Source organism: Eupeodes corollae, chromosome 1 (genome assembly GCF_945859685.1).
Source record: "Eupeodes corollae chromosome 1, idEupCoro1.1, whole genome shotgun sequence".
Classification (NCBI taxonomy): Eukaryota; Metazoa; Arthropoda; class Insecta; order Diptera; family Syrphidae; genus Eupeodes; species Eupeodes corollae.
This window is the reverse complement of record NC_079147.1, coordinates 17,380,961-17,408,186: the sequence shown is the minus strand read 5'-3', so window position 1 is coordinate 17,408,186 and position 27,226 is coordinate 17,380,961. Positions and strand designations below refer to the sequence as shown.

The following is a 27,226-nucleotide window of genomic DNA, read 5'->3' as shown; positions in this document are numbered from 1 at the left end:
TCGCGACATGATTACACAGTTCTTTCTGCCAAAATTGGATGATATTGATGTGTCCAATATGTGGTTTCAACAAGACGGTGCCACATGTCATACAGCCCGTGAAACAATTCAATTACTGCATGAGACATTTCCAGGCCGTGTACTCTCTCCTTTCATGGTCATGGAAAATTTCAACAAAAGAGTGCGCATGTGCATGCAAAGCCGTGGAGGCCATTTGTCCAATGTGTTATTCCATACATAACCCTATCCTATGTACTTTACGAGTCAATAAAAATATAACTATCAAAAGACTAAAAACGGCGTTTTCTATTTAATTCAAATCATGCGTTAATTTCAGGACACCCTTTAGAAGCGAAACATGGAAGAAAATCTAAGATTTATTAAGTCATTTATAAAAAAAATACAATTTTGATTTACAAGATCTCTGTTATATCGCAATATTTTAAATTACTCAATAATATAAAATCTATGGCCAACAATTTTTTTTTAACTATTTATTTTTTCTTATGATCACCAACTAAATAAAAAAATATCAAAAAAGTCCGTGTGGCAAAAAAAAGTTAAAATTTTGTTGACCTGTGTTATTTAGACTTAGAAGGCAATTGAGAAGTAAAGTCCTCTCACCATCTTTAAGACACTCATCATCCCGGTTCTCATTTATGGCGCTGAGGCCTGCACCATATCAAAAAAAGATGAGAGCGTTTTAGGATGCTTCGAGAGAAAAATTCTTCGGTTGATTGTTGGTCCCGTACGCATAGATGGAGAATGGAGGAGAAGATACAACGACGAACTGTGCGGTCTGTACAGCGACACTGACCTAGTTAACAGAATTAATGTTCAATGACATAGAAGGCTAGTTTATGTAGAGCGAATGGCCATCAACGCTCTAGCCCGAAAGGTGTTCGAACCCAATCCCAAGGGACGGCGCAGAATAGGAAGACCGTCAATCAGGTAGCGAACGCAAATGGGAAAAGACTCCAACCAACTTGGTGTGCAAAACTGGAGACAGCTAGCTAGAGACCGAGCTAGCTGGAGACGCATGTTGGTTGAGGCCCGGTTCCGTCCTGAACTGTATCGCCACCTTTAGTAAGTAAGTTTCGATGTTGAGTAAAAATAAACCAATTTCAAAGTAGAAAACAAAATCTTCCTATCTATATGACATCGTTCAACACTATTTTCCAAACCTTGATCTTGTCCGTAAGTTCTTGGTTGTTTTACCAAAGTCGAATGCCCTTAATCAGCTGCAGCACACTAAGCTACCTCGGGAAGCTTCTTGGTTCCGGGGTGTTTATAGTTTTTTAGAATTGTTCAGGAAAAAGAGGTTTGGTAGATTCCGACCGCCAAAAAAAAGAGCATTCATATTTTTTTGTAGAAGTCTGAATATAAATGTCACGAAAAATCGTAAAAGGTTTTCTACTTCAAACTCGAAAATAACCCAGACTTGTGCCGCATAACACATTTTCAATCTAACGACTGCATCAAAAATTCTATATATTGTACTTGGAGCTATATTTTGATCACAGAAGACAGTTTCGAAATACCAATATTTTTGATTTAGGTGTTTTTTTGCAGGTTCCACAGCTTGCGGTAATGTTAATGTTTATTTAACATAATCTATATCTTGTTGAAAGGGTATGATATACAAGTAGTTTAACAATGCCATCAGGGGTTGAGTAATATATGTATGGGCATTCCATCAAAAAGAATTCCTCGAAAAAGAGCCATACTTAAATCATGTAAATAAATTAAGAAGAGAAGTGAAGTCAAAAGACATCCCTGCCTTACATCAGTTATTCAGCTTAAAATTCACTAAATCAGTAATTTTCGTTTAACCTCTCGGTTTAACGTTGTAGTAAGATGCCTGTGAAGATTTTCGTTATTGTGTTTAAAAACTATACACCTCAGTTACTGGATATTTTAGGGTTTCCATTTTTAACTTCCCATAGGAAGTTATTGTAATAGGTCCGATTCTTCAAATTGAAAATTTTGACATTTCTCGACGTTTCAAGGTGCCTAGAGTCGAAATAAGAGATTTTTAGAAAGATGTCTGTGCGTGCGTGTGTTCGACGTTTTTTTGTCGTCCATAGCACAAGAACCAGAAGAGATATCGACTTCAAATAAATTGTGTTATGCAGATAATAATGCAGAAAGATGCAGAAAAGGCTCCCAAAAAAATTGAGTTTGTGTGAGCATTGGTTAACCCTAAATATCTCGCGAACTAATGACGCTAGAGACCTGAATTAAATTTTGTATTATATATTGTAACGTGATACCAAACAGGTTTATTTTTGGAAAAAATCCAATTAACGTGTTTTTTGAAAATCAAAAGAACTAAAAACAAAATTTGTCACCTCAAAAAATTTACGAGTTTCATCTCAAAAACAACCTTGTGCAACGAAAAATAACGTTTTTAACATGTTGTACAATTTTGTGAAAAATCAAATTGACAGTTTTGAAACAAATCGTAGAAATCTAAAAAAAAAATACTAATCAATAAAAGGTAGTAAAAATTGATTTTTGACTCAAATATCTTTTCAAAACTTTGAGATATTGGCTTTTAAATACTTTCTCGTTACAAAAACTAAATTTTGAAATCAAACTATTTCATTATTTGCAAATTTTTATTTAGAATAATTTAACTGATAAATTTTTTAACAAAACACGAAAACCTACAAACCTTTTAAGCAAGACAAATATACGGACGGGATAGGAAGTGATCAGTGTGGTCGACCCACTCTTTTTTCAAATTGCTATGGTAAAATAACCACCCACGCAATTTTTTGAGAATCGTTTTTGCATATTTCTGCATTGTTAAGTGTATAACAGAATTAATTTCAAGTCGATATCTGTACTGGTTCTTGAGCTATTAACGAAGAAAAAACGTAGCAAACGTACGGACGTACGAACGTACGTAGACACGCACGCACAGACATATTTCTAAAAATCTTTTATTTCGACTCTAGGGACCTTGAAACGTCGTGAAATGTTAATTTGACAAATCGGTCCTATTACAATAACTTCCTATGGGGAGTTAAAAAAGAGTAAAAGTTTATAAAAATTGATTTTCGACCCAAATATCTTTTCAAAATATCTCCACAAATACTAAAAAAAATTGCCTTAAAAAAAATTTATCTCACAGAATGTTTTAAACATTCAGTAGTTTTTTTTTATAAAAATTCAACAGTCAGTTTAAAAAAAAAAAACAAGTCACAATCTTCAAGAAAAAAGCACGCAACATTGGTAAAAAAAGATGTTTGGTTATCGATATCTAATGAATCATAGAAGATATTGACTTCAAATTAATTTCATTTATTCAATTTGTATTTGTTTATAGTAGAAATAAAAACTTTGAAGAAAAGTTATTAATATTGGTTAAAATTGGTTTTCGAATGAAAACATCGTTAACAAACACAGATATTGAAATCAAACTCTTTTATCATATGCAAAATATTGATAATTTTTTTAACAAAACTCGAAAACTTACAAACTTTTTAAGCAAGACAAACCAACAGACGGGATTTGAAGTTATCAGTGTAGGTCGCACCTCAGCCTATTTTTTTTAAACTTTTGCATGATATTTAGTACTATTTTTTCCAGTAAACAATGTCTCTGTCAATTATTGATAAAATAATTTTTTTTAATAATATTTGAAAAATTTTAAAACCATAACATCTGCTACACTTTTTTTACGCCAAGTAATCTTTTCTCTGGATAAAAAGAGCTGTATCTGTAAATTCGGTAGATCCAAGTTGTTTGCTACGTGTCTGAACGCAACATTGTAAAAAACCGCTAGTTTTTTCAATTATTACAGATTTTAACCCTGATGGACTTCTGTCTTCAACATTAATAATATACTATTTTAATTTGAAGTTGAAGTCATTTAAGATAATTCTGTTAAACTGTATGTGATCAAACATCATACACAACTCATAAACGCGGCTCATAGCACCTTTCAGAATATCCTACAATTTTAAACCAATATGTTTAATCCTTTTAAATCAAAAAGAGCATATAAACTGAATTAATTGGTATATCTGTCATAAAAGTATAGGTTCCTCAAAATAAATAATTTTTATTTGCATAAGAAACCAAAGGAAAGTGTTAACATTTTTTTTTGGCAAAAATAAACTTCCTCATGTTGAAGAACTGTTTTTTTTTGTATTTTTCATATTTGCCCTTTTCAATGTTTGAATAATACCAAAAGTATTTTCTACAAGTCCATACCCAAAGTTTCATCAATTTCACATTTCTCTGTTTTGTAGCCAAATCATTGATTCCAATAAGTAAACTTTTATAAAAGTTGAAACCATTTCCTTTTATTTTCATAGAGAAATTGATATTTCTTAAGACCTTGTCTCTTTTAAAGGTCAATTTCCTGTTCAATATATTTGAGAACCTTTGTTATTTATCCCTTTTTGGATTTTTAAGTCATATATCGCACACGTCATCGTCAGTGAGAGGAGAAAGAAAAAAAAAACCTAACCCAAGGTTCTTTGTTGAAATGGTTTTTAATCGTCTTTTGAAAACAACATCCAGCTCCTTTTTGTCTTCGAACTCATCACTCAGTAATCAATGTGTGTTTTTTTTTCTTTTCGTCAAACAAACCGCGTTTTCTAAAAGCATTAAAAGGAGATTAAAAAATGTCATTCATCCATTTTTCCCATACTTGGGTATATGTTGCCTTATACCTCTCCAACCCTCCGAACTATATACCACTGAACACAGCAGCCTGTTATCCTTTCTATTATTACGACATTGGCACTGTGGTAGCAGAAGCATCGGTTGCATTATCATGCTTACGCATTATCATCTGCCTGGATGCCTTTTACAAAGGTCACCTAGCTTGAACTTCACAGATGACACAAGCCCGAATTTCACCACACTTCAGCTCCGTTTGTGCAATGTTTTCGTCTATTTTCTGTCGACGAACGACCGACGACGTTAAAGAAGTCAAATAGCTGAATTCCATTGAAACACTCACCCGCATTCGAGAAGAGCTTTCACCATTTTTGTTTACAAAATCCCACACACTTTTTCCTTGGAAGGATAACGTTGATTTTCCAAAATGGCCATGCGCTCTCAGCTCTCACCAAGAGTCAGCATCTCATGCTCATCACCACAAGCCACTATGGAGCCCATATAGGTATGGAAACTGGAAGTCCTATCACTGAAGGCCCTGGAAGGGTTTAGCTTAGCTCAAGCTTCTTTAACTTGTGAATGTCTAATTGAAGAATTTTTGGCGGCAGTCTTCTCCGGCGGCAACTGATAGCCACTCAGAATACGCTCTGGCACAGCAATCTTTTTGTCCTGCAGAGTTTAATAAGAACCGTTTTGTATTCGTGGTTGTTTTTCTATAATTTTGCGAGACTTTAGCTAACAACGTTTGAGCACCAACCTAAAGTCCAGTGATTCAGTTTAGATCCAGACGCGAAACTCTTTGGTCACATTAAGTTCCAAAGAGATAAAAGGTTCCAAAGTTCGTTAACAATTATTTTTGTGGTGAGAAGAAAACAAAAAAGTTGAAGGGAAAAAAAAGAAGCGGACCCGTTGTTTGTTTGTGGTTTTTGTTATAATTAAAATACAATAAATTGTTTATAATTTAAATTGTAAAAATTAATTAAGAAATTAAAATTTAAGAAGTTTGTAAAATGTATGTACCTCTAATTGTATTGTTTTTTCATTCTTTTGTAAATTAAGTGCTTAAAAATTAAAATTGAAACAAAAATTAAATTAGAAAAATAAAATGTGAACAACGTGGTAAAATTTTACGTGTAACTTCTTTCCCTCTGTAAAAATAATCTTTTTTCTGAAAAATTTAATATTTTTAAATTCTGTATGTGAATTGTTTTGGAAATAATTTAAACTTAAAATATTCTTCATAAAAATATTGAATTAAAACACATAAATTGGTGATTTGTTTAAAAGCTGACATTTCAGTTTTTTTTTCTGGTCAAAAGTCTTCAATTGTTAAAAGTGCGTCGAGAAAAGAGTGTACTGAAAATTTACAGTTTTTACTTTTTCTTTACTTAGCAAAGTTTTAAGTTGCATCCTGGTCTTCCATAGAGAAAAAATATCTTTAAAGAAAGTTAAGTGCATAAAAAGTGTGTTCTTTTTAACCCTTTCAAAAATAAAATAGACTTCATCGCCAAGAAAAGGAGCTTACAAAAAATAAATAAAATTCATTCATCCTGTGAATAGGCTACTTTTTATTTAAAGTTTGTGTGGATTTATACTATCGCAGCGTCCTTGAACTTGGAATTGATTGTTTTTGGCACCATCACGACTTGATAAAATGTAAGTTTTTCACTTGAAAGTTGTTTTTTTCTGTTATTGTTTTGTTTGTTTACTATTTTTGTCCTTATCCTTTTTCTATTTTTATAAAAATATTTTTATATGATTTGGACGATGTTTTTCACTGCAGTTTTAAACAAGTAGCTTTTTGCAATTGTTTGGAGAGTTAAGATTGATTATGATTTAAAATCGTGAAAAGTCAAGAAAGATTAGTAGCTTTGTTTTTTATATTTTTGGAATTTCATTGAGTATATTAATGGAGTTTAATAGAAGAGCTTGCAATTGGACACATTTTTTTTGAATTAGAATTAGAAATATATTTTATTCATTCTTTTTCATCTTACAACTATTAGAAAAGGATTAGAATCAGAACATTAAATTGAATTAAATTAAATTGGGTGGCGCAACAGTCCGTTGGGAACCAGGGCCTAGTGACTTACAACTCTCAACCATTCATATGTGCGAGTACTGTTGTCAGAGATGGAAGGGACAGTTTTAAGCCGAATCCGAACGGCAATTCGAGAAAGCACTTTTCATGACAAGAATTACTCTTGGAGAATTTGTCAATTCCTCGCAACAGGCAGTACCCGTGAACAAAAACTTTTAAACGATACATCATCCGCAAAGGCCGTAGCAAGGCCATTCAACTGCGACCTAAAGAGAGAGTTAATATCAACCAGAAAAAAAACAAGGTACCGAGTATGGAGTCCTAAGCTACTCCAGATGTCACTCATTACATCATTAACTACTACTTTTTGAACTCTTGCTTTTAAATATGACTTCAGCCATTGAAAAATTACTCCCCTTAATCCTGCATTATGTAATACTTAACAGTAAATTATGATCAACCATTTCAAAGGCTTTAATCATATCAATAAAAGAGCCATAGTCGGTTAATTATGATTCAAGCTGCCATAGAGTTGACTGCAAAGTCGAAGAATTGCATCTTCGGTTGACTTTCCAGACCGAAATCCAAATTGATTTTCGCTAAAAAAAAAACAATTTGTATCTAAAAAAGAAGTAATTCTTTTTTTCATTAATTTTTCGAAAATTTTTGAGAAGATGAAAGAAGAAAAATAGGTCTGTATAGTTGGACATATTTGTTCTATCTTCTTTTTTATAAAACCGGATCACCTCCGCACATTTAAATTGTTTAGGAAAATAACCTTGTTCAACACTTATGTTAAATATATAACTTAGCACATCTGAAACATATAAAGACATTTTTTTGAGTAAGTTACTAGATATTCCATCTGAAGTACAAGAGTTATTGTTTTCCAATGATAAAATAATTGTATAAGTTTCAAAAGAGGAAAAAGCATCGAAAGCAAAGCTGTTAGGTTTTAAATTTTCGGAATTGCGTTGATTGGGATGGTTGCAATCAACATACAAATCAAAAGACGGCTTCAACTTTTTTTTTAAATAAATTAATTATTAGTTATTTTCTTGTATTCAGTTTTTCCAATAAAACATGGATTGTGAAAAAAAGCAACTAAAAAAGCACACAAATTTTAGATCTAAGATTTTATTTAAATTAATATAAAATAAATCATTGATTTTTAAAAGTTTGAATTTTTCAAGTACAAATTACAATTTTTAGAAAATTTAATTCAAAATCCATAGCCACACAATTTTAAACAATTAAGTTAAAGGTTAGGTCAAATTTTTGCGATTTAATAAGCTTAAAAGATTTGCCTAATTTTAAAGGATTATATTCTTACTATTCTTTAACAATTTGTTAATATTTATATCAGAAAATTATGGATTGGTACAGTTTACAGTTGGGAATTCCAATTAATAGGTCTGTTTAAGTTTTCTAGCTTGTGATTTATCAAATTGCTAGTTAGTAACTCAAACGACCAAAGTACACCAAATATTTGGATGATTACATTTTAGTTTTGTGTTCGCCGTTTAAATTATAAACCAGCTGTACAAAAATTATTCCGATTATTGGTACACAAAAATATTGTGCTAGTGGTTCTGTTCAAAACGAGTCGGAAGTACCAAATGCGGTACAAAATTTAGTTGCTTTAATATTTTAAAAATTAATCATTGGTCTGATTTAATATTTACAATTTTGTAATATTTCTTGTATGATATGACCGTCGTCGTCTAAAACACAGGTGTGCAGACAAGAACCATTGTATAGGTTTCTAATAGCCCTATTATAAGTATCAATTTGATAGTCAATCAACTATTTGATGAATCGGTATTATGATTATCAACTTTTAATTTTTGAACCGATTGTGAATGGTTTATTGTGAATGAGATTTTAAAATTTTGTAATGTAGCTGTAGTAAAAATTGTTTTGCGAAAATGTAAGTTGTCTTATAAAAAAGTTGTCATATTTTTAAAAAATAATATAGAATAGTAAGTAAGTAATAGAAAACTATTGGAGAGAATGTTGGAATTGATGGAGCAACATCCTGACGTGGCAAGGGGAATGTTGTCCAAAGCGGACCTAGCAAAAAATAGAGAAGCTATCGCAGTAGAGTTGAATAGCTGCGTTATGCTGTTTAAGTTTTCAATAGTTTATTCTTATTTTGTGTTTTAAGTTATTAAACCAAACCATGAAGTACAAAAATTCCACTTTTTTATTGATTAACAATTCGCTAGACATTTATTCTTTTCACATAAAACTTGGAATGTAATCTTTTATATCTGACTTCAATAAATGTTGGGTTTTGCAGGATCAGGGGAAACATGACGGATTTCAAATATGTTTTCGTTTTGTTCGTAGAAGTCTTCAGCGCTGAATATACATTGATTATTTGGGTTGCTTTTTTGGCGTGTAGTGGAGTTCTCTTGCTTGTAGTAGACAACGAATTATGCTTTTCAAAACTCCAATAACTCGTTCAATTGTCTCCCGCGTCTCTATATGGTGTAATTAAATATGGTGAAAGTGGATATTCTCCATTACAAAGAATTCGAAAGTTAGTTCTTCCATTTAATAACCACTTTCTAATTTTGTTTTTATTAGTGAAACATTTCAAACGCTTACATCATGTGACGCTCTCGGATGTTTGGCATTAACATAACTAATGTTCATTAAGTGATCACAAATCTTTAAAAAAATTACCTAAATTAAGTCAAAATAGCAGAATGATATGGTGAAACAAAACGTACAAGCATAGCTTTTATACTATAATAGCCTCTTCTATTATAAAAAAAACATGCCGAAGATCCTTTTTCGGTCCGAAAATTTTAACGTGCGTTCCACCACCCAAAAGCATTGACTACATTTGCAATGCCACATTTCTTGAAAATATAAATGCTAGACCTACGTTGGAAATATGGAAATTTCATCCATTTTAGGCAAATATAATTCTCCAATACACCAAGCAATTCAATAAAAACCACTGACACTGTTGGTTGTGCCATACCAATATTAAAGTTGTTTCCTATACGCTAAATTGGTAACTTCCTTGGGCAAAAAATTTTAAAACTGCTGTTAGTTTTAGTACATTTGGAATAGATTGCTGAATTTTCATCGGATTAAGTTTTTCCTCAATATCGTTCAAGACCTCCATGAAGGGTTGTTTTTTATAATAATTTTTCTAAATGAAAAAGTCTTTGGAACGTATCAACCAAGAATTTGTGGTTGATATTTAAATTGATGTGTTTCTATTTGTTGATATCCTTAATACCAAGTATGTCAAAAAATCATTTGCAATCATGATAAAATTCACAGTTCATCAACAAAGTTGATAGTTGATAGCCATGATACGAATGCATCAAATATATTGTTATGTATCAAGTATCTAGTTGATAAATTGATAGCTTCAATAGAGCTGTTAGACTTTATTTTAAGTCGAATAACTTATGAAGTAAAAATGTCGTTCATTTTTGAGACCGATATTTAAGTGGCTCTTTAACTTGGCAAAACTAAAGCCGATTATTCTCATTTTTTTCATTTATTTTGAATTCAAACAAGAATAGGCTCATTTGTTTTTTCTCCATCATTTAGGTTTTCTCTATGCGATTAACGGATAAATGGTTTTCCCACAATTAGAAATCAAACATGTTATTTTACTAAATTAAAATAAATGGTTTTTGTCTGCAGCGGTCACTGTAGGACACTCTGTGCCTGTATACATACTTGTACTCTAACTCTTAATTTTGGTAAAAAAATGCACCCATTTTAAAGAACAATAGGAAAAACACGATTGTACACAAGATACAAAAAATCTTGCTGTAAATATTACCTGTGTTTTTTTGGCATTCTATAAATAGTATAGTTGAAAATTCCAAAAAAAAACCATCGGCTGTAGCCACATTTTTGTATTTAAAAATTGTTACAACTAAAAGAAGACCTGTCAGAATACTAATTAGAAGAAAAACAAATAAAAGAAGTTTTTGTGAAAATTAAAAGTTAAAATTAACTTCAGGAAAAAAAACCAACTGAAACTAATAAAATGGATTTTCAAGAAGAAATGGTAAGAATTGGAAATTGAGATTACATACAAAAAAAGTGTATGTAACAACTGCAGCTTTGACATAAAACAAAAACTTTAAGAAAGGGGTTTGTTCATTGACTACTACTTTAACATGGAATTTGAATCGAGTTCGAAGCTTGACCCAATTCTTTATATAACTGAAACGAGTTGAGCTTGATTTGAAGTCGATTCAAAATTTGTGAAGAAAAGCCTGTGTGGAGAAGTTGGTTTTACAGATAATGCATTGGTCTGTTTCTTTGCATGTTTGCAAAATAAGCCCGTATAATCTATTTTCATTAAAAGAAAACTTAATAATTTTCCCCAATGGAAAACACATAATTACAAATGTACAACTACTTAACGAACACAGCCATCGAGATACAAATGCAATATAAATCTTATCAGTATTTGAGAACGAAATCACATAAGATCCATTCGAGACTTGTATAAAAGTCAAAAACTCATCCGTAGTAAGATCCTACTTTAACTTTTATCAGTAGTATTCATACTGCGGATATTTTTTTTGTTATTCATGTAAAATCCTACTATACTTTTGATAGGTTTTCCAACAAAAACGGGTATTGACAGAAAAACAAAATTAAAGTTAAAATTCGAATTTTATTTGATTTCACAATTTGCGGTGAGGAACCACTTGTGTACTTTTTTCGGTCATTTGACAACATGAGGGCTGAAACTTGACTTTTCCATACATTTTTGAGTTTCCATTATATAAGTTGCGGAAAATGGGATACGTGCCTGATGCCGAAAATGTAATGCTTATTCTTGACTTAAGACGTTGGTTTCATTCTTCAAAAAGCAACGGCAACCAATATAACGTACTCTGAAATTGATTTGCAGAAATATTTCGCAACGATCCGAATTTCAAAATTCAGTACTCTTCAGTTTTTTCAATTTTACATCAACATTTCGAGAAATCATATCAAATTATACAACAATGTGCAACTTGAGAAAGCCCTTAACAATAAATTCGTTAAAATTTTGCGCCATTTGTTTTATCGAAAGTATTTAAAGTAGAATAAAAAAGTTCTATAGAAGAAAAGTCTATTTCCAGGATGCATAAATATATAAATTTCATTAAACCACCGTTATTTTATTATATTTATAACATTAAATGATAACTCTTCTGTAGCTTATTTTTGTATTGACATCAAAAGAAGAAGGTTTTTTTTTTGTTAAAGAGTTCATGTTTAAATGTGAACGCTGGAAATTAAGATTATTCTAGAATTTAAAAAAATAGAAGGTAATGATATTTTTTGGATAATTAAGAAAAGATTGAGCTTTATGAAATGTGCATTCCATAAATTGTTCACGTAAGAATACAGCCATATAAGGGACTTATGTGAAATCCTTGGAATGGACTGTGGTCACGGCGGCGGTGTTCGTTTGGAATACGATGGAGTACCTAAAGTTGAAAAACCGTCGAACTGGAAGGTATTTACTAAACAATGACCTTGGGTTTAAAAAAAATCTCAATATACATTTAGGACCTAATTGCTAAAAGCGTCTAACTTTTAATTATTTCTGAAGGATTATTTGATTAGCATTTTTATAGATTTTTTATTTCGGTTTGTTGTAAGAAAAAAGTTTGGTAGAACACACTGGGATTGAAGTGAATTCGACAAAGAAGATGCATCGTAACCTTTTTGTCTATAATAATACTAGTTTAATGTTATGTTTAATTTTTCCAATCCCTTAGGTATTTAAGCGTTGTTGTAATTAAAAATTATAATAAATGAAATGAATTTTTGTACCTTTTGAAGAAAAAAAAAATCAAACAAAAAGTATTGAAAACAGGTGATGATTTGATTCAAAAAACTGTTCTCCTATTAAAATAATAAATAAAAATAATCCCTTCCCAAGGCACATTTTTAATCTTTTTAAATATGTAATAAAGAACGTTTATAGAAAAATATGTAAATAATTTACAAATTGATTCCTGGGTTATTGCTTGAGCATCTAGACCTTATACTTTGCTATTTTAAAACAATTTCTTTAGGTAGAACGTAATATCGTTTCACTCCTTCTCTGAAAGGGGATCAATAAAATGTCTCTACATACTTAATAGTGCATATAGCTTTTTTTGGTATTGTAATCTAATATTCCGTTTTTATAAAAATCGTATTCAAAGTTGCAATTCAGAGAAACAAACATTTTTAAGAGCTTCTGCAAAACTTAAACTGAAAGGTCGAACGTTCTTTTATTTATGTATAGATTTATAACTGAGTATTAAAATTTTAAGTGATCCTGTAAACTAACAACCGGGAAATGTAAGCAAAGGTTTGTTATCCTTTTCAATTGTTCAATCAAATAATGAATTTATAAAAAAAAAATATTAAACCATTGCTTTTTAATATGTCTTATAAATAATATGAATGTAAAGCGCAAGACTGCTTCATACGTATAATAAAAAGGAGGCTGGGATGTGACCACATTGTTAACTTCCCATCATGTCCGTCGATTTGTCTTGCTTAAAAGATTGTAGGTTTTCGTGTTGGGTTAAGAAAGTTGTTAGTTGAATTATTCTAAAAAAATTTAAAATTACCAGTAAAATTTTGTATATCAAGAAATAGTTTAGTTTGAAATTCTAGTTCTTGTTAAGTAGTTTTTTAGTCAAAAACAAGTTCTTACCAAATAAACAAGCATTTCTTAAATTTTTAAATATTAAAGGAATTAAATTATTTTGAGAGTTATAAAAAACAAAACTTCAATTTTTACCAAATTTGCGTAGGTACATTTTTTGTATATTTTATGTTTTTATGAAAAATCGGACTGTTATGTCTACTGAATATCGGATACAATATTTCCTGTGAAGTAAAAAAAAGATTGGAGACAATATTTTTAATGTTTGAACATCTATTTGAGTCGAAAGTAAATTTTTACCAAGTTTTAATATTGTTTTTTTTTCGGTTTTTATTTTTTGTAAAAATAAACTGTTAACTAAATTTTTCTCAAAATTTTACCGAATGTTGACAACAATGTTTTTTAAAAGATAAAAGTAGTTTTAAGCCAATATCTCAAAGTTTCGAAAAGATATTTGGGTCGAAAATCAATTTTACCAACTTTGAGTAATGTTTTTTTTAGGTTTTTATTTCTAATAAAAAAAAAATATCAATTCGGTTTTTCTCAAAATTTTACGAGATTTTAAAATCGTTATTTTTCGTTGCACAAAATTGTTGTAGAGATGAAATCATTTTTATTCCTAAGGTTTGCGGAGTGACAAATTTTTGTTTTATAAAAAATTTAATTATATTTTTTTTTAAATAAACTTGTTTGGTATCAGGTTACAATTATATAAAATTTAATTCAAGTCTCTAGTGTTATTGGTTCGTGAGATATTTAGGGTTAACCAAAATGTTCTCCTTCTTTTGTTATGCTATGCTATGGTAGTTTTCTAAAGAGCTCTTTCTTCATCTTTCTGCATTATTATCTGTATAACTAAATTTATTTCAAGTCGATATATCTACTGATTCTTGAGCTATGAACGACGAAAAAAAGTCACGAGTACAAACGCACGCACAGACATCTTTCTAAAAATCTTTTGTTTGGACTCTAGCGACCTTGAAACGTCGAGAAATGTAAACATTTCCATTTGACAAATCGGAGTCCTTTTTAATAACTTCCTATGGGAAGTTTGTAACCAACATTTTGAAATACATCGCAAAAACCTTTAAAGTAGTAGTTTAAGTAGACAGTTAAAAATATTTAAAACAACTTTTTACTTCTCAATTTTTAAACCCCTTTGAAAAGCGAAAAGGAAAAGTGTTTTACGAATATAATATACAACCTTGCAATCAATTCGTATTTTGAAAAATTTAATTCCAAATATTAAATTGTGTTTATTATGATCAAATATGCATTATAAAAATTAATGAATTAATCTACCAATTAATAGCACCATCAACACATCCAGCTACAGAAGGAAATCCTTGCTGAGAAAAAAAAATGTGAGGCTATGTCTGAACAGTGTTGTACCTAGTAAAAAGTGTTAGAGACGGTTGCTTTGGTAATTCTGTGCATATTGATATAGGGCTCCATTCCAAGCCCAATGTAGTGTAGACAAAAGTTATTTGTAAGGGACTTTAAAAATAATTCCTTTGGCTATTAAATTGTAGTCTATTTATAATTGTAAACAACACACATTCAATGGTATACTTTTCGTTAATCGAAAACTCTCTGTCGAAAAATCATTTCCAATATCGAAGTTAATTCTTAGATTCACTACTTTTTGGTCAATGTTTTAAGTTTCTTCGTTTTGTTTCCAACAGCTTTTGAATTTTGTTGACTTTAAAAAACTATCAAATTCCATTGTACCCTCTCCAAAATTAGACATTTTTGAAATTACAATGAATTTACGCATTAAGCCTAAATTCATTATTCATTTTCTTTGGTAAACTCTTCAAAATTAAAAAAAAAAAAACAGCCTATGTTCAATGCCTAGCTAACTTTAGCTTAACTTTATTTCTTCATTTTCAAAACAGTCATATATTTTTGTATTAGTTTTAGACAATTGTTCAAAACAAACTCTTATTATTCAAATTTTTAAATAGATAAAATTAAAAGTTTATTGTTTACTGAAACAAAAACAATAAAAACTTTGCAAAATAACAAAATTTACACTTTTCAGAAAAGACTTTGCATTTTGCAAATTTGCGTTTGGTAAAACGTAATTGATGCAACTTTTACTTTTCAAATGTACTTCCTTTCCAAAACTAGATCGAATAAATAATAAAAATGAATCACAAAAAAAAATATTTATATAAAATACAAACTTATAAAATCAAGCCAGAGAGTGAAATTATCTTATATAAATGACATGGCTTATTTTTTTAGGTGACATTGGTTAAGTGTCATCAGAATGAAATAAGAATTGAAAGATTGATGTTATCCAAATGTTTTCAACATCGCTTTTGACGATATTGAGATAATTAACCTTACAAAATTTTTACTTTCAGTTCTTTAAAAATAAACTCAACATCATTTTCCTCAAGTATAAATTCCTTGAAATAAAGTTCTGTTGCACTATTGGTTATTGAACTCTAATATCTGAAGGAAATCAGTGATGTCACATAACTTTTTCCCATCTCTGTAATCCTTATTTAAAGCTTTTAAAAAGACTCAAACATTACTACATTGTTGTAACAAATATCTTGTTCTAATGAAAATAGTTTTTATATTTTAATTATCAAAATGTTTTACTTCACAGAAAATGACATAGTATATGGTAAGGAAAAGGAAGGTACAAAATCTTGTTGTTAAGTTATGTTCGTTTAAATACATCGTCTTTAAAATTCTAATAAATCTTCACATATTCTGTCTTTTACAGAAGTTTCCAAAGCGGAAAATTGGAATTACTAATTTTTCATTGTTCTAAATATATAAACCATGATCAAGCAGCATTTTTCGAAGTGAATCAATTGATTCCTAATTTGACACGAACAGAAATTTAAATGAAAAGTTTATGTAAACTTTTTAGATTTCAATCAGAAGTACAAAATTTAAAATACAAAGTCTACTAATGTATGTATTTAAATTTCACCTAAATGCTTAGATAAATCCTCAGGGATATTTGTATGGAATTCGTTTATTTTCAACTTCACATCGAAACGAATTAAAAAGTTATGACTACTTTTTCAGTTAAAAAACAAAGCTTTATTAAGCGTTTATGAATAAATTGTTTTTTATATTAATCGTAAATTTAAACACTCTAACTAAAGAGAACGCTTTTTGAAGATATTCAGACACACTTATCCTATATTCTAAAAGTCAAATCTCAAATGGGTCCTTAAATTTAATTGTTACACAATAGAAAAACCATAATTCATAAAACTTAAACTTCTTCCCTGAAAACATGATCGTGATTAAATTTTTCCTGCCGCTTAGGTTTTGTTTTATTTTACAGAAAAATAAACAATGAATTATGAGGAAATAAAAATTAATGGCAGTATTCTCTTTTATATACAATAAAGAGAAAGTTTATAAAACTTTTAATTATTCATACAAAGCTACGTTAAAGAATAATTGTGGTTTAAATTTACTTTCTTCTTTGCCATAATAATAAACTACTTATCCTTGTTATTTTTTTTGTGTGTCTGTTTACTTGTTTGTGAAAGTCCTTTGTCGACAAAGATGAGCATTTGTACATATGTAGATAGATACATAAGTAAGAGAACAAGTTTATGCATAAGTAAGGATATGACTGTAATTTATTATCCTCTATTTAATATTCTTATATTATTATGACTTTCGAAAAGTTTTCAAATTTTATTTTCGCTCATGTACTTAAAAATGAACCTACATTATGTAAGTACGTGGATTTATTTAAAAAATTCACATACATATGTAAAAGAATGTGAAAACATTGAAAATGAAATGAAACGCACGAATAAGTCGTATGAGTTTGCTTTTGTGGTTTAATGGTTAAGGTAGTCTATATTTTTGATGAATACAAAAAAATAAATTAGGTGGCTCATCAGCTTATGGAGAACCAGGGCATAGCGACTCACAACTCTAAACCATTGCTATGTGTGAAAAGTGAATGTAAAGGATATAAGGCACCTACAGTTTTTATGCCTAATCCAAACGGGAAATTTGGGAAAGCACTTTTCATGACAAGAATTACTCTTGACAATAGGCAGTACCCGTGAAAAAAAAAACTTTAGGTGACATTGATTGAACTCAAGACCTCTGGGTACTGTATAAATACATAAAACGAACGAAATCGTCATAAACGTTGGTACAGTGGTTTTATACCGCCTCCACCGCGCCGAAATGAGAGTTGTTTTCTATAAATAAGAGTATCCCAGGCTTTGGCGGTGTGCTTACTTTACTTTTTTAATCCTCCGTGTAACTTTTGAGTTTCACCACACGTCAAACTAATGAAAATCACTATTCTAAATTACTTTTTTAAATTAGAAAAAAACATAAATTCAGATTATTTAAAGCAATAGCTTTAAGATTTAGTTTTCTTTTTCCATTAAAATGTGTTCAAATCTAAATTATATATTTAATATTTAGTTTAAATATGTTCAATGTTTAAAAATTGTCATAAGCTGTTAGACTTCATCTATTCTACATATGGTCTTATAAAAAAGACACTGAACCATTTATGCTTAAACGGTTTTTGGTTATGGAGTTTTTAAGATTTTAAAAAAAGGTATTCAAAAACTAAAATAATTTGAAAAGAATTGCTTTTTTTTTAGTATCAGGCAATGGGCTTTGTTGAAGAGTTTATATTTTGAAATTTGTATGTTAATTAAACAAATATTCCCAAAGTCGTTAGAACCGAAGTTGAAATTACAAACTTTTATAAAGTATCAACATAATTGTTTTATTTTTCTCTTAGGGAACTACGTATTAAGTCTAGAGGAAAACATGATATGACATTATACAGTTTCTATTTTTTTATACAAATTAAATACTTTCAAAGTTCATACAATTTAAACAAAAATTGCTGTAGTCATATTTAAAAAACGTGTGACCGAAATCCCGTGTATGAAACAATTTTAACAACTTATTTTTATTGGTTAAACATTTAGAAAATTAGAACGAACTGTCTTACCGATAATGTAGTGGTTCTTTGATTTTAATTTAAAAAGTTTAAATCATGCTTGTATGATGAGAAAGATCTTCTTATTCAAATATTAATTTTGTTAAATATTAAAACTTTTACTAAATCGTTTTAAAGTTAAAGTAAATATTTTTATTAATTCTAAAAATTAATATTTTTTAATAAACTGTGAGCCCTTTTGTTGATTTTTTTTAATTCTTAAAGACAATCAACTGATTTTCTTCACTTATATCGACGTGAAAAAAGTAAACTCAAAATTTGGACTGTATTATTATTTTACGAATTGCATTTATCACACAAATTCGATCTTGAAATTTAAATTGGCAATTATCTTAGTTATCAATTTTGAACCAATTTAAATGCAAATAATGCCAAATTAATGCTAATGATTTATTTAATATCCGATTAATCCAACAAATTTTAGTTTAATTTCATATAACTATATCGACTCCTCTTATCAATTAAGCGGTTCAATATTTCAATGTGGATTATTATTGGAAATCTATAGACCATAATGAAATGGATGAATAATGAATAAGTTAAATAGGGCCATCGACAAAACCACTAACTTTGCTTATTTCTAAGTATCTTGAAATTGAGAATAATTGCAATAGCTCACAATTTCAATTTTTAATGAGAAGTAAAGAAGAAGTAAAGTGTCTCCTTAATCAATTTTAAATAATTTTGATGATAGATTTGAATTATTGGAAAGATGAAAATAGAATTGAATAGTTTTTATTATTTGTGAGTAAACCAGGATAAAACGTCACTATGATATTTTTCTATGAGCCTTAAGAACGTTCAGGGCGTTTCCCTTTTTGCTTTGTAACTCCTGCACTTTTACATTGCGAAATGCGTTTCACCAGACTCAAAATTGCAAAATGCAAAATCTTTTCTGAAAAGTTAAAACTTTTGTTATTTTTAAAAGTATTTGATTTTTCTGTTTCAGCAAGCAATAAACTTTTCCAATAACACTTAGAGTTTTGAAAAGCTTTTCAGTAATATGGAAGGAAAAATTTCAATCGCAAATAAGATTTTGTTTTGAAAAGTTAACGCGTTGATTCATCTCATTCAAAAATGACTATTTTGTAGAGGTTTTTTAATCCATCCAAATCGTAGCAATACTTCAATGGAATTTGATAGTTTATATAAAAAACGTTTCTTTTGGAAAGTTGTTGTTACTAAAACAAAGGAATTTAAAATAGCGACCAATGAGTACGCCAACTAAGAACTAACTTCGATATTTAAAACGATTTTCCAACAATAGAAAGTTTGCGATAAACAAAAAGTACCATCGAATTTGTGTTGTTTAAAATTATAAATAAACTACAATTCAATAGTCAAAGGGATTTGTGTTTGAGTCCTTTGGAACAAGTTTTGTACACACTGGGCTGGCAATGGAATGAATTTCTCTCTAATATCATTTGCTGGGCACAAAATTATTCAGACATATTAGACGCCATTCGTTTCTCAAAGATGATTTTCTTATGATCTGTTGACAGTACCATGATGAAGTTGACACAACAATTTCTTTCAATACATAGTTGATCAACACAATCTAAGATTAACTTTGCAACTTTTCAAAATAGGAATTAATTGCAAAGCTGTATTTTAAATCTTTGAAATACTTTTACTTTTTACTTTTCAAATAAAGTTTGAAAAATTGAAAAATTTTGTACTTTGCAAATTGTGTGAAACACATTGAACTTTTTATTGTAGGATATTATTTGTTTGCAAAGAAGCAAAGTGAAAGGTGTTAAGTTAAGTACATTAGCTATTTTGAAAAAAATCATAAATATTGCACGAATTTTCTCTAAATTAATCAAAGTGACTTTTTGTATAATTCATTAACAAAAAACCACACGGGAAAAGTTTAAGATTTGAAGTCTTCAAATTTCTTGATCATTTGTGTTGCAAACGCTTTTGAAATCAATTCTAAAACATTTGAAAATGGTATGAACACAATTGCAGGTAGTGAAATAATTTTGTGTATTTTAGTCTGCCTAAGAAAACCTCCATTGAAACAGTTTATTTATGTAAAAACAATTTGAAAGTTTAAAATAAACATAATTATACAAATAAATACAGGCTGTCTGGTTGCAGTTCTATGTTTTTAAATACAACTATTGGTGTCATTGGAATAAGTTTGGACTTTTCTGTCACCGGTCAAGTGAGCATTGCACGTCGGCAGTTTTGTTCAGATTTCGGTATGCAACCAATAAGTGATGATGCGAATGTTTCACGCACCTGCTTCGACTATGAACACCCCACGCCCAGGGCCCAGTAGATCTTTAAGAACTCACGAACAAATTGAAGTGCTTGAAGAGACTTGACGTTCAAATTCACGACTTTCGAAACGTAAAATTGCATCCTTAATGGGACTTCCAAGAGCCATGCATTTAAAATTCAAATTGTTCATCAAGAACTCAAAGAAAGTGATTTTGTTTCACGCACACATTTTTGTGAGAGTTGTTGGAGTGTTTTCGTCCTGTGAACCCTATTTTTTGGAGCGACAAGTTTCATTTTTATTTAAACGGCTACGTTAATAAACAAAACTGCCGTCACTAAGCTCCAAGAACATATAACCCTTTACCAGTGCTGTCGTTTTATAAAAGTCCAAAGCACTACATTCTAAAAAAATTTGCATAGTTTTTGGACAAAAGCAATACGCATAAATTTTTTTCTTAATTCATATTTATTTTTATTTTTTCTTTATAACAAAAAATCTACTTACATGTGTATATACATATCTACTTTATATGTATATATTTTAGTTCAATTTCTTAGTCTTATTTAAAATAGGAACTTTTTTATAATAAAAATAAATAAAGCCGTATAACTATTGTACAAAAATAAATTAGTAAAAATATCGCGGTAAATTTCAATTAATATTTGTGAATTTTTAAACTTATTAATTCCTCTGCCATTAAAATTGAATTGACTGTGGATGTCAGTAAAGAGTTTCTTTTTGTATCTTTTATCAAAGTTACTTGCGAAAATATGCGCTCTGCAATTGCACTGCTATGCGGAAAGCATTAAATGGACCCAACAAATGTTTTAAAAAATGAAAAGATTGAAGCATTCAATGCGTTTTTAAATTAAAGATAACGCTTCAATAGTCTTCAAATTCCAAGTCCATACTTATCATACTTTGATGTAAAAGAGCCCTTTATTCATCATTCTTTTTTAATTGAATTTAAAAACAATTGTATTAGCGGGGTAATTATTGGGGATTTATTTTTTGGATCAATTATTTGCAGTGCTTCTGAACTTTCTGAACTGCTATCTACCCTCTTATTTATATTTTGTATAACTTCACCTGTTTAGCCCCCAAAGCAAACTTAAATGTTAGCTTGGAAGATTTCTTATGAACTACAAATTTGAAGAAACAATACAAAAATCAAAATCAAAAGCCACTACATCGCTCCACGATAACCATTTGGTGCGCTTTATCCACGCATGGGATAGTTGGAATATTCTTTTTTGAGAAAGCTCTTTGCCAGGCGACGCATGATTACGGATTTATTTTTGTCAAACCCCAAAACACATCTATTGTTTTTATCGCACACGTAGCTCCAACAGGATGGCGCGACCGCTCACACGGCTAGAGATGATGCTTCGGGAAGCTTTCCCTTAAAAACGTATCAATTGCTTTGGGGACATTCCGTGGTCACTAAGGTTCCACTACTTAAACCCAAAGGATTTTTTTGTATCTTGCTAAAGAGAGTTTTCATCAAAAATTAGTGAACTTGAATCAATCTTTAAATCACCTTTCAACCATTTACGTTTGAAGGATTGGTTCAAGGTTTATTTGGTAGTTTCAAACTGATTTTTATATTTTTAGCAATTTCCATTTAAAAGTTGCAAAATTTTTAAGAATCTGATATTTCTAAGCGCCAGGAAATGATATACCACAACATCAATTTCAATTAGTCATTAAAGCTCTAAAAATGAATATTTACTCCAAATAAGTAAGTTTTTAGAAAATGCATTATATAACTATAGTCTAAAAAAAGATTAAGAAGATATTTTTCATTTTAACGAATTTAATTTAAGATATTTTAGGGTTTAAAAAACTTGATTTGTGACCCATCCTTGATTTTTTGAGTGCCAGGTTTATTTGTTTGCTTAAGTTAAGCATTTGTCTTACTTTATTTACAGAGACTTTGCACCCTAAAACTTGTATGGGTATTCTTAAAAATACATTTTTAATACTGCACACAATTGTTTTGGATATTTTTTTTTATAAATCGATTATTTTGTATCAATTTCTTATACACTCCTGAATATGTACCGAGAAAGCTGTTTGTTGTTTATTGACATAGAAAAACAGACTTTCAAAGCAAACCACAAATTAAATAAAAAGAATATGGGGCAGTACTTCAACAAAAATACAGAATTTTTGATTGTACTTAGTATGTTTGCTTTTAACTGCGCAGACAAATGGATTTCTCTATCAATCTAAAATAACTTACTGATATTGCTACAAGATTTTCTTGATTGCAAAAGGATTCATTTAAAAGCAGAGCACTACGAATCATATTAGTATTTATTCCAATTATAGATAAACAAAATACAACTCTCAACTTCGCAAGCAAACAAAATAATTAAATCCACATTTCAGTTCTCAAGAGAGTTCTCCCTACCTTTCATCTTATAGAGTGATATTGAAAAATTCAAGAAAGAATTTCTAGAAGAAGGCGAAAACAAAAAATAGCTGTGGATTAAGATGGCTTAGTTATATGAAAGCACTATTGAAACAAAAATATAACGTCTAGAAATAATATCCTTCGTCCTTTATACATACATACATATATAGAAACTCGTATATCGCTCACTCCAGAAAGTGGACTTAATCCAAGAGGTGATGGTAAGAAACAAGAAAGTTGGAAGCAGAATTAAACCCATGGGTCTATTGTGCGGGGCACAGCAGCTTTTATTCAATTTTTTTTTCTCATTCATTCCGTTTTTCTTTTTCTGATCCTGATATGCCTTCTTCTTCTTTGCTGGTGTTCTTATATTCTAAGGATTCTCATAATAATAACTTTTGCAAACAAAAACGAAAAAAAAAGAAGAAAAACGACAGAAAATGGGATTTTGAAATTTGTTTTGGCTCCACAAAGATAATTGGATAGAGTCAAGTTGATAGAGAACGGGCCTAAGACTATTAAAAAAAGAAACGACTGAAAAACAAAAACAAAGTGCTTATATTCCTATTTCGATGAAAGGACAATTCTATGCGTTAAGTTTTGTTGTTCGTAAAAAGGGAGGATTTTTGAATAAGAATATTATATTTCTTTCTGAGGAAAAAAAAATCAAAAAATGGATAACTTGACATTAATCGTAGTGATTTTGTGTTAGTGTTTATGATTTCTTTTTGTGTTCTTAAATCCTAAAATGGATGTTTTCAAATTAAATCTTATATCACACTCAAACATTTAAATTATGAACAACCTTATTTAACTCCCCGAATTGATTGTCGGACGTCCATATATTTGTTTATTTGGAATAAATTTACGTAAGGTATTAATAGTTTTACTTTTGTCAATATAACTAAAAAACAAAAATTTTGCATGGCTTTCAACGCCAGTAGTGTTAAAAAACAAACACTTTTTATAAATATCCATAAGTAAACAAGCATTATTTGAAAAAAAAAAAAGTTTTTATATTAATCCACATCCAAGGTATTTGCTTAACTTTTTAGCTGAATCTGAAAATCCATGAAAAATTAATCCCGTAAATGGGTCTGTTTGTATCCAAAAGTTACAATAAATAACCTCCCCATCCAAAAGGCATTATATTTTGTTTTAATTCCATTTTCAGGTGGATTTTAGTAAATGAAAAATGCGTAGTGAAAGTACTTTGAAAGTTGTTTTTATAATAAGAACAAAATTTTAAAAAATATTGTAAAATAGGCTCCGAAAAAAGTTTTACGGATTATTTTATATGAATACGACTAACTAAACATAAAGTTAATGTTGAAATAAAGGTAATGTTTCAAACATTTTTATAGATAGTGGGACACAATCTTAAAAGTTTTTAAGATCAAGAAAGAATGTATTAGGAGAATACAAAATTTGTGTATGTATTTTAAAAGCCGGATACTTAAAAATAGTGTTTACTTAATACCATTTAATTTTTAAGTGGTTAAAATTAATATTGCAAAGCATAAGCCTTTCGAATAAGAAAAAAACTGATTTATTTTTCAAAGCTCATTATTTAAAACTCCTATGCAGGACAAAATATACCTATATACATTTTATTTTGATTGCATAGAATTTGTCATATTTAAACTTTAAACTGACTCCTAAAGACAACATAAGAAAATTAATACCAGAGTTTGGAAATTAATTTATAATATATGGGCATTTCCACAGTATTTTTAACTTTCATGTTACCACAGTATATTGAGCCTTAGAAATGAAATTGGCACTTTCTAAGTGAATAAATTTTCGTATAATGACTTATTTCAATTATATAACCTGCTTTTGACTTGATTGGATTAAATTTTTTAATTCAAATTAATAAAAAATAGGCTAAAATATGGCAAATTTCAAGCGTACCAGATACAAATTTATTAAGTTTTATAAAGAAAAAACATTTCAACGACCTTTGAAACAACTTAACATCATTAATTTATAATTATTTATAATATACACTGATAGAAAAACCTCGAATGAAAGGTGTGCTACCATTTAAAAAATAGTACAAAGCCAATAAGTTAGAGTACCTCCGTTTTTACCAATATTAAAATCTGATCTTTTTCTCTATATAACTTTCTCAACGATCGATTCTGGTAATATTTTATAGGCTTAAATTATTCTCTATCAATCAATAAATTAATTAAAATTTAATTGGATCATGTGCCTCTATTTAAAAATAAATAATGGCATTTTAAAGTTTAAAATTGAAAACGTGATTGGTATAGAATATGTGATTTTTTTAGCGACACACCTATCGATAAGATCTTACAGAAAAATAAATGATTGTGAATGATAATTTTACGAATGATCAATAGTAAAAAAAAGCCGTTGATCGAATTTTTTAAATTTTAAAGTTTGTACGACACTACAAAATCAATTTTTTTAATGAAATGAGGGTTTTTCATTGAATGCACACATACCCACTGCACTGCACAGAACAGAAGATATTTATTAACGATGTTTCAAAATGAATCACGCAAGTATTTTCTTGTTATTTAGATGATAAACAATCAAGAAAATGTTTGTTTATAGATGTGCCTCAAAATAAAAAAAAAAAAATTTTAATTGTTGAAAATGAAAGATTCTGTGGAAATGCCTATATATACTTTTTTTGGGTGTACCATTTACTGGTCCGAAGTTATAGGGGTCTAAGCTTGTTGTGGTTTTGTAAGGTGTCCCACGGAAACCGGATCAAAGACAAATAAAAGTAACTCCAAAAGTAAGTCTTAAGTTTTTGTAATTAATATCAGAAGGTAGGAAATTAAATACTTCAAGTTTTAAAAATAACTTCGGACAAATGTTGCCCATACAGTTTCTTTAGGGCTATGCAGTGTTCGTTCATGGAGGCGTTGAGGGTTCTCAGGGGCATAATAGCTGCAGTTCTGTCGATTAACAGAACCATTGAGATGGAAGTGCGCCTCATCGCTCATGAGCAGCAACATAGCGTCATTCACTTCAAACAACGAGAGCATCTCCAATGCGAATGAAGAACGCTGTGCGTAATCAGAAAGTCGCAACTTCTGAACGATTGCCAAGTTGTACGCATGAAACTTTAAATTATGCTTGACAATTCGACTCACTGAAGAGGATGAAATGTGCAGTGATTGAACTCGCTTGCTCTGGAAAACAGCTACCCTCACTCGGGCAACTTTTTGTTCAGTTGCAGCTGTCCGTACGGGGCCAGGTGGTTTCTTTTTCATTACACTGCCCGTATTCCGAATAGAAGTTACCCATCTCATAATTGTGTTTCTTGAAGGAACAGTACAGTGACGTCCAATGTTGAATCTGATTCGGAAAGCCCGCTGCACTGCCACCACCGATTCATTGTTTTTAATAAATTACTCCAGTGCGAAGACACGATGAACCGCTCCCCAACGATCCATTGTGGTAACTAAATGGCACTACCTGAGGTTTCAAACGAGCTCATCCTCACCTCGCTCGACCGCACCAGTGAGCAGAAAGGGCCCCCTACTTTTCGTCCGGTTCCCGTGGGACACCCTGTACAACACTGTGCCTTTTTTAAAGGTTATATTGTAGTCTTTATTTTATTTTTTTTATTAAAGTTGGTTCAGTAAATAGTTTTTAAAACATTTAGTTTTAAAAATGAAATTAAGAAAATAAACGTTTTTTTTTTGTTTTTCAATTGATTTTTTTTATAAAATGTTGAAATAAAAAGGACCTAAAAAGGTTCAATGACCTGATATATTTGTAGTCAAATACTAAAAACCTCGTTCCAAAATGTATCAAAGTTATCTAAAAAAGACCCTTTTTCGTCTTTTATGAGTGATTTTACAACCGGAAATATTATTCTTAATCCAGGTAACCAACCTTAATCACCTCTGAGACCCCCTTTATCTTAAATTTGAGAAGTGGATTAGTTGTATATTTTTTGATTACAACTCTCAAAGAGTTTTCAGGTGTATGTTTCATCGTTTTCATGATTTTACTGCCAAACGCAACTGCTTCCCGGGACTTCAAAGTCCTGGTTGGACTGCATCACTTTGGGTGCATCAATATTTTTCGCCGCTCTTTGATTCATCTGTGCCGCGAATTTCAGTTCACCAACAAATACACTCTTTCAAAGTTCCTCTGTTTTTAGACGTTCGGTTCGGTCTCCAAATTCTTTACTTGGGCCAATTTTAAACCTTCCGTTAAGTACGCAAATAGGCATTATTATTTCTTCGCTAAGCCAATCTGCATTATTTTGT

The 27,226-nt window shown here is 29.9% G+C and overlaps 1 protein-coding gene across 1 annotated transcript in view; it reads left to right on the top strand.

Moving 5' to 3' along the window:
* The first annotated feature begins 5,268 nt into the window (after positions 1 to 5,268).
* Positions 5,269 to 27,226, top strand: part of LOC129941701 (dopamine receptor 2) — a 140,470-nt gene continuing 118,512 nt past the window's right edge. Inside the window, exon 1 of the mRNA XM_056050402.1 lies at positions 5,269 to 6,294. The gene's annotated coding sequence lies outside the window, so the exon portion shown is untranslated. The remainder of the gene's footprint in view (positions 6,295 to 27,226) is intronic.